General features: G+C 39.7%; 1 protein-coding gene across 1 annotated transcript in view; it reads right to left on the bottom strand.

The window, feature by feature from the left end:
* LOC136875032 (netrin-3) overlaps positions 1-13015 on the bottom strand; it is a 222953-nt gene that overhangs the window by 207035 nt on the left and 2903 nt on the right. The gene's annotated exons all lie outside the window — the stretch shown is intronic.

Genomic DNA, 13015 nt, shown 5'->3' with positions numbered 1-13015 from the left:
GGACAGGACGAAAAGAGCTCTCTGAATCGTCTTAGTGAATAGGAAATGTTTGGTCATCGTAGAATGCTGCATGTTCCTCGAATTAACCTAGTGACAATGAAGAAGTTCTTACACGGGCCGGAGAAAGTTTTGTCTGCGCAATGTCGGAAAGCTGTTCATCTTGGCCACATACTACGTGGAGGAAAGTGCCGCCTACTCAAACTAATCTTTAAGGGAAAAATAGCAGCGAAACGCTGCGTGGGATGAAGATGGATCTCATGGATGGACAGGATGGTTATCAACAGGGCGAGCGATTTCTTCAGGGTGGCTGAAGACAGAGGACTACCCTCCAGAGTGATCGCCTACATTCAGGAGACCGGGCAGGACACTTAAAGAAGAAGAAGGTTACGGATAAAGAATGTGAGATAGGAGAGATAATAAAAATTCCACAGCAAACAACTCAATGCGGAAAAAATCCTAGAGATATGAGCTACGAATTTTAGGTAAATAAAATATAATAAAGTATGATAATATATTCTTTATTTATTGCTAAAAATCACAATCGTTTTCTTAATAATTGTTATCGGTCGATTAGATTAGCAGTTTGCCTTTTCCTACCGCTACGAGCGCGAATGTAAGCCTTATAACAACATTCGGTGTGGACATTTTCAGAAAATAAAAAAAACCTGTGGGTATTGAACCAAGGAATGCATTACAGAAAGAATTGTGTAAAAGTTCGTGTGACTAGGATTTGAATAAGAAAGGAAACGAGCGAAGAAACAAGCGATTGTAGGCTGCTTTTCCGGAAATGCACTTAGCCCGGAAGTGATTTTCGATTTTATTGATAGAGCTATCCAAGACTGACAAGTTGAAACCTTTGCGGACCCTTTAACCCTTCAACTTTGGACACAAATGAGGAAATTGCTTAATTTTACGTTTTTCGTTGTATGGGGACCGCTACTTTGCTGAGAAATGATTTCAACAGTAGTAGGCTATCACTATTGTAACGGGCGCAGAGTTCTGAGTGTTTCGTAGAATTACTTATAAGAAATAAAAGACAAATATTATGTGGATAATATTCAGTAGAACGTGGTACTCTTGGAATGTGGGTTATAACTCCGTGTAGTATGGATCTGTGACTTGAGAAATAGGAGACATAATTTCAGAGTTCGGGAGTGAAATTACCACTAAACACTGGATCAATAAATGAATTGTCCAATGTGCTGGGATGGTTGCTCGGGACAACATTCAACCTAAACTGGTGTTGGAGAAAATTAAATGCCTCTTCATTTCTTTGGATGTCTTTATTAAAATCGCCCATCATGAGTATTCCTGTGACGTCAATTTTTCTTTTCTATTATTAAATTTTTTATTCTATACAACTGACCACGATGTATTCACAACGACAGCTAACGTCCAGTTGAGCACGCGAATCAACACACCGCCATCTTGTCACAGAGTATGCGTGTGACGTCACACATTTAGCACAAATTTTGCTTTAGTTTCAGTGCTATTTCATGAAAACTATATTTCAGATTTTTTTTTTCAAAAGGTAGCCTCCCCTTTTTATCTGTCAATTGACACATTAAACATAATCGTCAATGAAATACTCTCGGCAATATACGCGTTTTACCCAAACACTAAAAGCGTCTTAAGATTATTCTTTCCACGTCCTGTCGTAAGCCTACTTTAATTTAACAAGCAGTCATGGTATTGTTCTGCACAAGAATGTAGGACTACAGCAATTCTCGATTATCCGAGCTATTCACCAGACGAATTCGCGCGGATAATAAAAAACACGGATAATACGTTTTTATGAATTTTAATGCACGACGAAACTTTTAATAATACAGAACATAAAATACTGTTTGAAAATGCAATAATGTCATGTATTTAACACATTCAATAACCACTTTTATCTATTAAGTACTCCAATATAAAAATACTTACGTCTAGTGTTGGTAAAGCACTTGAGGTACAAGAATTATACAAAACATCAATTTTTGTCGTTTTGTGAAAAATAATTAATAATCTTCTTTTGCTTTGGAGATTCATTTAACTTCTTTGGTACACAAGTACGAATGTTCCGAAGTGCAATAACATCACTATAACTAAAATCTCTTTCTTCAACATAACATAACATAACATAACATAACATAACATAACATAACATAACATAACATAACATAACATAACATAACATAACATAACATAACATAACATAACATAACATAACATAACATAACATAACATAACATAACATAACATAACATAACATAACATAACATAACATAACATAACATAACATAACATAACATAACATAACATAACATAACATAACATAACATAACATAACATAACATAACATAACATAACATAACATAACATAACATAACATAACATAACATAACATAACATAACATAACATAACATAACATAACATAACATAACATAACATAACATAACATAACATAACATAACATAACATAACATAACATAACATAACATAACATAACATAACATAACATAACATAACATAACATAACATAACATAACATAACATAACATAACATAACATAACATAACATAACATAACATAACATAACAGATTTTCAACACATTCCAGTACTGAAGCATGTCACACACCTGCACCAATCCCATAATCATTCGGTAATTTCTGTACTGATTCTCCTTTCTCAAATTTTTAAATTAATTCAAGCTTTTGTTTTAAAGTTAGAAGCGCTTTCGTTTGCTTTGCAGACGAGACTACTATCACAGAACAACAAAAAATAACTGCTGTACAGTGCATTGTTTGATGTTTAATTATTTTTTATTTTATTTATTTATTTATTTATTTATTTATTTATTTATTTATTTATTTATTTGTGTCTTTATTAAGTGGCAACGTTAGGGCTCTTGGCCCTCTTTTACGCTTAACCACACACATTTCTTTATTTTTACAGTATTAATCTAAAATATCATTGTAATCAATTACTGTTATTGAGATATGTAACTAAGATAAGGCATTACAACCATACAATTAATTAAGATTACTACTAATGAAAGAAAGTGGATAATAACAAAAAAGAAATCAACTTATAACCTAAAGAATATATCTACAACTAGCTTAAAGGAAAACTTATTCAAATATACTGTAAGTCTAAAATAAATTAACTGAATATTAGTATGTTACAATCTGAGTATACTAAAATTTATGTTACTAAGCAGTCTATTTCTAGGAACAGTATATTGCCTTAAATTAGAGTAGTAATAACGTTAAATGGGATATCCTAAGAACTTAGATCTAGTACGTAATTTTTGGTTTCATTCACACGTCATTCACTCTCACATTCATTCGAGTTTATATTTGGGCCCACGAGAGTTGGAGTCTGACGTTTAGCGCCACCAGCGAGAGAAAGTTGACTAACGCTGTTCGAAAATGGTCCGTTCCTATGGCAACGATAACAGCGATGTCACATTTAAGGATGCTATCGCCACGTGGCTTGACATGCTCGCAGTCGCTTTTGTGACATTATTCGGAGTACTACTGTTTTATCTGTGTTAATTATTGCTGGTGTATGTAATAATTTAAGTGTTAAAAAGACGTAAAGAGCTTAAATGCTTTTAACTGAAGTGTTTGTTTCCTGAATATTATTTTCGTTGTTGTCTTATTTTTTATAACTTAATCAGTGGCTAGTTATACATTTATATTCTCTATTTAACATGTGCATTTGTTAAGGTGATTGTCAGTTTAGTGAATATGAAAACTCATATTTATCGGCAATGACGTGTTCTGCCTTAAATGCCGCAACTATCAGCACGAGCTTAGGAACGCGTCAAAGTTTATTGAATTACATTAGGCGCAACATAGTTGATTAAATATTCAGCCCGCACTTCGTAGTTACTGCTTTCGCCACTCAAATGCGAGATTTCAACTCTCCTGGGCCCAACTATAGCTCTCAAACAAGGCATGTCACCAGCACATTTGAAACAGAGCGCGTTTGAATTTCAAGCGCACAGTTCACACGTATTCAAAATTCCGTGACAAAAAATAAAGGAAATAAAAATTTAATAAACTTCGGGTGTGCACGGATAACCCGCAAATCGGATAATCCGCATTCGAATAAGCGGGAGTTTGCTGTACTTTCCAAACACCTGGCACTGGCCCCTCACATGAGAAATATTTTTTGTCTTTTTGTGAAACTCAATTTTATATACTTAACCATCTTGCTATATATTTCGTAACAATATTTATTTTCTGCAAAATGCACATAATCAGATTTCCATTGTCACTGTCAGAGATTTCACTACTGTTTACTGACAAAGAGCCATTCTCTAATATCGTTGTCATCGATATCTGATTCGACGCGAACAATAACTCGTAATGTTTCTTTTTCTTTCAGTGAACGACTTGAACCTGACACTATTGCTTTTAAAACACGATACATGTGATTAGTCACAGAGATACTAAAATATTGCTCAGTCTGTATCGATGTATAAAATCACCGGGTATAATTAAAAAGCATAAAGGAATGTCACCGCATGTATTGTAGAAGGGACCGTACAAGTGTGAGCATAGCACCTGAGGTGAAAACTTCCGAAACGTACCAGGACGTACATGTACGTGCGTAGCAAGGTTAAACAGCGCAGGTGCCGGGTTCATACTCACAATTCAGTAGAGGCGACTGGGAATTAGAAGTTTGCGGGGGGGGGGGGAGGCAGAAAGTATCCAGGTCGGTTGCCGGATATTTGCGGTCACTTAGATAAACTTGTGCCTGCTTACAGAAATTGCCCAGCAGTCACAGTAGATTTGCGGACACTGCAGCAGGGGGTGGGCCTCATTAGCTAAATCTAGGGTATTCCCACTAACCTGCCTGGGCTCCTGCTTGCTCCTTCTAGATCAATATTCTGGATAAAGTTTTAAAACATATACTATACTGTCGAGCAAGTTATTATAGGTACTCGAGTTTGGAGGTTGTTCATTAAATAACCGGTAGACCTACAGAAATGCCCATGACGTCATCATTTTCCTGGTTTCGTTTTACGTTAGCTTTCGATTTTTAATTTTAATATTTTTAACGAACACAAAAAGTGTCCGTTTTTAAACACGTTTCAACCATGCGTCAATTTTAAGACACTGTTACCCAAAAACCCGCCATCTGATCTAATTCATGTTTACAAAAACATGGCATAACTTTGTTCTTCACCTTCAGACATACCCAGGTGACGATACTATGTTAACTTTCCCTGTACTCTCTGTACATATAACCATTGTAATGTGCACAACGATTTGTCTTATTAGTAACTGTCAACTCCATTACAGGACAGACGGGTAAACATTTACATCAAGTATATAATGGAAGGTATCAGTCTGTAAGTAATGCGTGCGACAGAAGAATATTGATCTAGAAGGAGCGAGCAGGAGCCCAGGCAGGTTAGCAGGGATAACCCGAGATTAAGCTAAATAAGGCCCACCCACTGCTGCATTAACCGCAAATCTCCTGTGGCTGCTGGGGGATTTCTGTGAGTGGACACAAGTAGATCTCAGTGACCGCAAATGTCCGGACACTCCCGGGTCTGGTATTTGTGGGAGGGGGTAGACATCAGTTTGTTGAAAAAAAAAAATGCTACAAAATTGTAAGTTTCTGATGCTCTCTGAGTGAATTTCGATACAGGGGTAAAAGTTGACAGCCTACCAACTTAACTATGGTAATAATAGTTTATTGACATTTTGATTCAGTATTATACACTAAAACTTTCTCCAAAGGAACAATATTACATATGTATTACAATTAAATAGAAGTACGGCGTGACTATACAATTAAAATCATTTAGTATTTGATTGTGCACTAATAAAGTAACAGGGGCTGCCTGGCCGAGGCAGTAAAGGTGTGCTCGGTTCACCCGGAAGGACGTGGGTTCGATTCGTTCTCAGGAAGTCATAAAATTTAAGAAACACCAAAAATGAGTACCACGTGACTTTGCTTTTTTACTAACAAGGTAACAGACACTAGATAGAACTACACAGACACATTGAGTGAGATTGCCAGGCGGACGAATGAGCGCGGAAGAGGGGTGAATCATACCTCAGCGTCCATGACCTGCTACCCTTCCTCCGAGCGCATTCTCCACACTGCCGCGCGAGTCTCCACTACCTGCTGTGGCGCTTGACAAATCGGTTAGCCGCGACGAATGACATTTTGAATTTTGATAATTAAAAAAATTAAAATAAAGAATTAGTTGATAAGACAAGAGGGATTGTACAAATTGCTTTTTCTTTTTAAAATAATTCCTTATTTCAGGTGCAATACACGTTCTTTTTCCTCCCCTAATCGCCGCCAATCTTCATACTTTGCGAAGTCAGCAAGTAAAAGGTAGAATGCTTTACGGATTAATGACTGTAGCTAGAACAAGCATTGCTGAACACAGAGCAGAATAGGCTGTCCTGAGAATGGTTTCAAATGGTTTTCTATTCTCCTGTACGAAGGCGAAAACCGGGACAGCTCCGTGCTCTGCAAATCATATGACCGATAAAATCTCCCTGACCTGAGACACGGCGTTATTGTCTAGGAACGAGAATTTCAACCCTCCCCCTCCCTCTCATTGCTGGAAATGTATTGAAAGAAATCCACGAATGATGCGTAATAGGCAGAATTCGACCGCAGTATAGTGGCACATTTTAAAGATGTTACATAGGACGTAAGAAAGAAAAACGCGTGCTAGGTGCATTGACTGAGGGCGTATTATCGGGGTTCCGCTGAACTTAAATTCGTCTTCATTAGACTTTCAGTGTGCAGTCTGCAGGCCACGTAGCTCTGTGGCGTCATTCAGTGCCACACTTCTTACTTTTAGATCATTACAAACTGAGCCTTGGTGTCTCTCCACTTCTCTTACCCTCCATGGCAGAGTCCGTCCGTACTTCCATTCACCTCACATAACCCCACCGACGAAGCCAGTCCAAACGCGCAGCGCCACGCATGTAGTTACGGGTGATACCACTTGTAGCTAATGAAAGTGATGAGGAAGAAATGTGACAACCGTAAATCTAATTGCTCTTTTCTCTTAACACTAATATTCTTATTGTTCTTCTGTAGGGGCAGATTACCTCGATGTTAGACCCCTTTAAACAACAAGCATCATCATCATCATCATCATCATCATCATCATCATCATCATCATCATCTTCTTCTTCTTCTTCTTCTTCTTCTTCTTCTTCTTCATAATCTGTTTGTCTTCCAGGGTTGGTTTTTCCCCTCCAACTCAGGGGGGGATTCCACCTCTACCGCCTCAAGTGCAGTGTCCTGGAATGTAAGAATTTGGGTCGGCGGGATAAAATGGGGAGGAGAACCAGTACTTCGCCCAGGCGGCCTCACCTGCTATGCTCAACGGGGGTATTGTAGGGGGGGGGATGGGAAGATTAGAAGGGATAGACAAGGAAGAGGGCCTTAAGTTACGTACCATCCCGCCATTTCCCTGGAGAAGTGGGAAACCATAGAAAAACACTTCGAGGATGGCTGAGGTGGGAATCGCACCTACCTCTATTTAGTTGACCTCGCGAGACTGAAGTGGACCCCGTTCCAGCCCTTGTACCACTTTTCAAATTTGGTGGTAGAGCTGGGAATCGAACACGGGCATCTGAGGGTGGCAGCTAATCACGCTAACCACTACACCACACAGGCAAATACCACCAATATATTTTTCGATGAATACAGAAGTTAGAAATTCTTCGTGTAATGTTACCGCAGCCTTCTGAATCCTTAAGTAGGAAGGTTATGGCCACGACGGTTTGCATGACTGATCTGGCATGATCTTATGAAAGACTGACGATAAAACTTTACGTGTAGACAGGCAGGTGACGGGTAAAGCCATTGGCAGACTGTAGTTTGTAGCACAACGCATAATACAGCTGTCACTGCGACAAAAACTACTAACGGAAAACACCGATATATGCCAATGTGGATGAATGGGTTGTACAGGTCATGGATATGTTGTGACACGATCATTAGTTTCGTGACCAGAGGCTACAACACGGTGTAAAAGCTAGTCATTTGTCAGCTGCGACAAGAAGACAGACACTAATGGAAATGTGGCCTCAGGAGATGGAGCACCCCCCACAACGTACTGTTGAGTGACCCAGGTCGCTGTAATTATGTTATTAAAATTTTGTCTAGGGCCTCAGCTACCCTGCTGATCAGTTAACTGTGCGTCTCAGACGGTTGAGGCGCTGGCCTTCTGGCCCCGACGTGGCAGGTTCGATCCTGACTCAGTCCGGTGGTATTTGAAGGTGCTCAAATACGTCAGCCTCGTGTCGGAAGATTTCTTCTTCTTCCTCGTTTTGCCTCATGACTGAGGCGTCGTGACTATCATAATGGTCAGCCATCTAGCCGATGAACCATACTCCGCTATTCTTCGCTATCTAAAGCTTTCAATGTGGTTGCTCTGAGAGAACTCTGTAGGGGGCCATTCACCATGTCAATTCATCGTGTTGGTACTCGTCCTTCTTATCTGGTTCCCTGGATTTTTCCCTCATGCGGGACAAATTTCCGGCACCTCGGCGTCTCCGAAAACCGTCAAGAATAATTAGTGGGATGTAAAATCAACAACATTATTTAACTGTGAATAGCAGTCCTGTCTTCGCTAGGGAGTAGTGAATTCCTTTCATCGTTCTTCAGTTCAGAATGGCTAAATAGCACATTGGCCTTTGGTTCAAGGTGACCTAGGTTTGATTCCCGGCCCATATTGAGGATTTTAACTTTCATTGGTATCCGTGCCACCTTCGACATTAGAATTCATCTATCCTCACAGACGCAGACTTCCAGATCGTAAGTACAACAAATATCTGTATTTTGCTGCCGTATCGCAATGAGATGATTGTCTGTCTACGGGTTTGAAGCTGATCACGCGGAAATAGCACTTGTCGAATACCAGTTTTTATAACAGCAAACATAACCAACGAACTAACCACGTACCATTACTAGGGTTCGGAAGTGTTGAAGAAAAATCTTTTTTTTTTCTCGAAAACGAGGCCCAACGTATGTTCTTTCTGGGTCATCGTAGGCCAGAAAATGGAGTGTTTTATTTGTTATTTTTCCGTTTCTCGGCGTTTTTTACTTAGAGGTCGTTTTTAGCCATCTTTCGACTACATATGTACCGCCCATTCTTAATTTAAGTCATCATAGTTCATCCATCACCCCTTAAACATATTTACTGTATGTATGTTGGATATTCAGCCCGAAGGCTGGTCTGATCCTCCACAGCTCCACCAAAGGCTGTCATAGGCAGCCTAGGCGTCACTGAAGAGGCATACTAGGAAAATGAGGAGTGAGGTAGTTTCCCGTTGCTTTCCTGTAGTAAGGGAGAAAATGAAATTAAATTGAAATGAAATTAAAAAAGTGAAACTAATACTTAAAAAATCCAGGGGAATGAAATTATGTGAAAGACGAGTGAAATACTAAAGGGAGAAAATTTTGATGTGAGTGTTTTTGAAGAGGAAGATCCCACTGGCTTCACGTACGAGCCTCTGACATCCGTTGATGCATAGAGAAGTTTCTAGATGTTTTGCAACGTACTGTCTGAAAACTGACGATCCTTTACAGCTAAGAACCTGGAGATGTCTATTGTGATATACTGGAAAGCCAAATGAGGTAGGGTTTCCGAACTCCAATTTCTGTTACCCTAGTGCGGTTAAGCCGAATATGATTGCAGTTATACTAATTTCAATTTCCCTTTGCAGGATGTCCATTGCGAATTAGTTGAATTCATTCTAGGCCGAAAAAGCATTTCATTCTAATTCTTCAAGAATTTATTTTAACGAACACGGAATTCCATTTTTAAAACCATGTTAATCTAAAATTATATAATGACTGAAAGAAGTACTTCACTCATATGTATTTTCATTGTATGTAGCAAACCACCAGAATTTCGCACTCCTCGATTAAAAATATAATTAAAACTAAAATTATGAATGAATTTGGAGAGCATTCTTAAGTCTTTTTGCCAGTTTTTTAAGTTTTTTCGGACATTTTTACCTCTTTTAGGGTCTTTTTTAAAAGTAGTGTTTATGTCATCAACTTCCCAGCCCTAATCATTACATATTAGGCTCGTTAGATAGTGAAATTGCCGAACTCGTCTCGAAACCGTTATCTACTACTCTGTACGCAGTGCTCGAAACCGAGTTTCAAGAATGAGAAAGTTGTAAATAAAAATTACGCCCTGATATAGAGTTAGGAGAAAAGAAGCAGACAGCATTGTTACAGAAAATGCGGGACCTCACCGGTTCACAGATCTATGAGGCAAATGTCGGCACAGTGGAGGTGGGAGGTGCTGGATCATCCTCCCTATTCACTAGGCATGAGTCCCTGTGACTTTGATCTATTCCCCAAACTAAAGGAACCAATCCGAGAAGAAGGTTTCGATACGTGAGACGACATACTACAAGCAGTAGGCGCTCCATCACAGATATGAACAAAGGCAGCTTTTGCTACTTGTAAGGCGCGCCTTCCACACACCTGGCAACGGGTATATCTTGTGCAGGGAATTACACCGAAGGCCTGTAGAGGTATCTACAATAAATGGTTTCGTACATAAGAATATGTTGCCATTACCTTTTTTTGCAGCCGTCCTATACAGGGTGGTCACAAACAACGTGAACTGGGTGCATGAGCATTAGAGCGTTAGTCGTACTGATTGTCATTTTATCAGCTGCTGAAGATATCCTATCAAATCGCTTCGCGGACGACTTCAAATAGGCTTTGCGAGGCGGTGTTGCTAAATCTGCTCGTGGCTTATGACCGCCATGAGAGTGCCCATAGAAGAAATAAACTTCTCCAGGGGAGGAACTTGAGCAAGGATAGGCTCGCCCCATAGCAAGCCCGCTACGGTGGCATTGTTGAAACACTCCACCTGTTAGTGTTTAATGTTCATTTCTCGGCATGGTTCTCAAGCCCGAGCAAGCCACGTGCAGATTTAGCAACACCACCCCCTAAAGCCCACTTGAATTCGCTCGCGAAGCGATCTCATTGGCTAACTTCATCAGCTGATAAAATGATAACGGCGCGAGATATCGGTGTAAGTTTTTTAATTACCTACAGTATGACCTACGCCCTAACGCTCATATAATCGTTTCACATTGTTTCTGACCACTCTGTATATTTGACCTCAAGCAATTACTTCATTATTTTATGTTTTATGGGGGTCTATCTGAAATTAGCGACATCAATTTCCCGCCAAAATTTTAACCATGGCAACGAGTACTAGGTCAGTAGCGACATCTTCTCACTGTGCGCTTTCTTCCTGTAACTAAGAGCTTGAGAAAATCTCGTATCAATTGAACCACGCTCTACTACTCAGTCCAGAATTAAAATCCTTGAAATGGCCAGAAAACAAACTGAGGCCCTTTGAATAAGAGACAGGTACGCTTCTTCTACACCACAGGGCTAGCTAATAATAATAATAATAATAATAATAATAATAATAATAATAATAATAATAATAATAATAATAATAATAATATCGTCGTTGCCGGGACGAAACCTCTTGTGTGATAATATTTTCGGAGATATACTGACCCGCAGCACATACATTATGAAGAGGGAGAATGCCTTGACAATATTCACACAATATTGCACCTTAGATGACAGAACCTTACCGGCCAAAGTTCTAAGCTAAAATATTTCACATAGGAGGTTTTGTCCCGGCAGCGACGATATATTATTAGAGACATTTTTTGCTAGGGGCTTTACGTCGCACCGACACAGATAGGTCTTATGGCGACGATGGGATAGGAAAGGCCTAGGAGTTGGAAGGAAGCGGCCGTGGCCTTAATTAAGGTACAGCCCCAGCATTTGCCTGGTGTGAAAATGGGAAACCACGGAAAACCATTTTCAGGGCTGCCGATAGTGGGATTCGAACATACTATCTCCCGGATGGAAGCTCACAGCCGCGCGCCTCTACGCGCACGGCCAACTCGCCCGGTTTATTAGAGACATAAACGGGTCTGAGGCAAGGGGGCTTTCTTTCACCACTGCTGCTTACTTGTACCCTGGAAATGGTGATCATAGTTTGCAAGTCAAGAATGACCGAAAGGGAACAACGGAACGGGATAACGACAGGATTTGGAAAACGTGCGATCATAGTTGACTGCCTAGCCTTCGCGGATGATGTAATACTCCTAACTACAATCTACACTCAGCAGCAAAATAAGTAGAGGAATTACAAAATGTGGCCCACAAAACTGGTTTAAGAATACTTTTTGAAAAAACTGTATGTATGGACACAGACAATACAAATCTCACAGACAGAATCGGAACCAAATTTGGGGAAATTCATCGTGTTCAGAAATACCAGAATCTGGGAGAAATTCTCACCCCGAATGGAAATGAGGAAGAAGGGCGGGAAGGGTGTAAATGGCTTTCAAATCATGTCATGGAGCTTATAAATACAAGTCCATATATATCCAAGGAAAATTAAAACATTATTTTACGGTGGGACGGTGCGGCGGAAACAATGACGAGAGTAACGCACCGAGTCACTGAATGAAGGGAGAGGAAAGGAGGTTCCTTAGGAAACTCGTCAAGTCACACAACATCTCGGTTGAAGAATGACAGAGTATAAGGCTTGTGAAAGTGTCATACTTTCATATGTGTGTACACCTGTCATGTTATGTGACTCCCTCCCAGACTGATTCTGATGGTTCCGTCAGCTTCCGCTTCGAATGCTAGCGCTGTACCGCGTACGGTGAGCCATCTGTTGACGAATGAACGTACCACTTCCGCTTCTGTTATTAACGTCTAAATTCAAACTTCATTCTTGGAGAAGTCTTCCTCGTGAAGTCGAGATTTTCTTCTGCAGAAGCAGAGCAAAGTTCTCTGCAAAACGTAAAGAAATTCACCTTATTTTCTTGACAGGGCATAAGACCAAAAGGCCATATCATGCCTACAAGTATGGGCCGTGAAAGCATCAATGGTAACATTAAAACGATAATAATATACTTACAAGGTCTAGAAAGTATTTCATTTTCTCACAATTCATGAGCCTT

The sequence above is a fragment of the Anabrus simplex genome, chromosome 5 (assembly GCF_040414725.1).
Source record: "Anabrus simplex isolate iqAnaSimp1 chromosome 5, ASM4041472v1, whole genome shotgun sequence".
Classification (NCBI taxonomy): domain Eukaryota; kingdom Metazoa; phylum Arthropoda; class Insecta; order Orthoptera; family Tettigoniidae; genus Anabrus; species Anabrus simplex.
The sequence above is the reverse complement of the archived record's forward strand: the minus strand, read 5'-3'. Positions and strand labels throughout refer to the sequence as shown.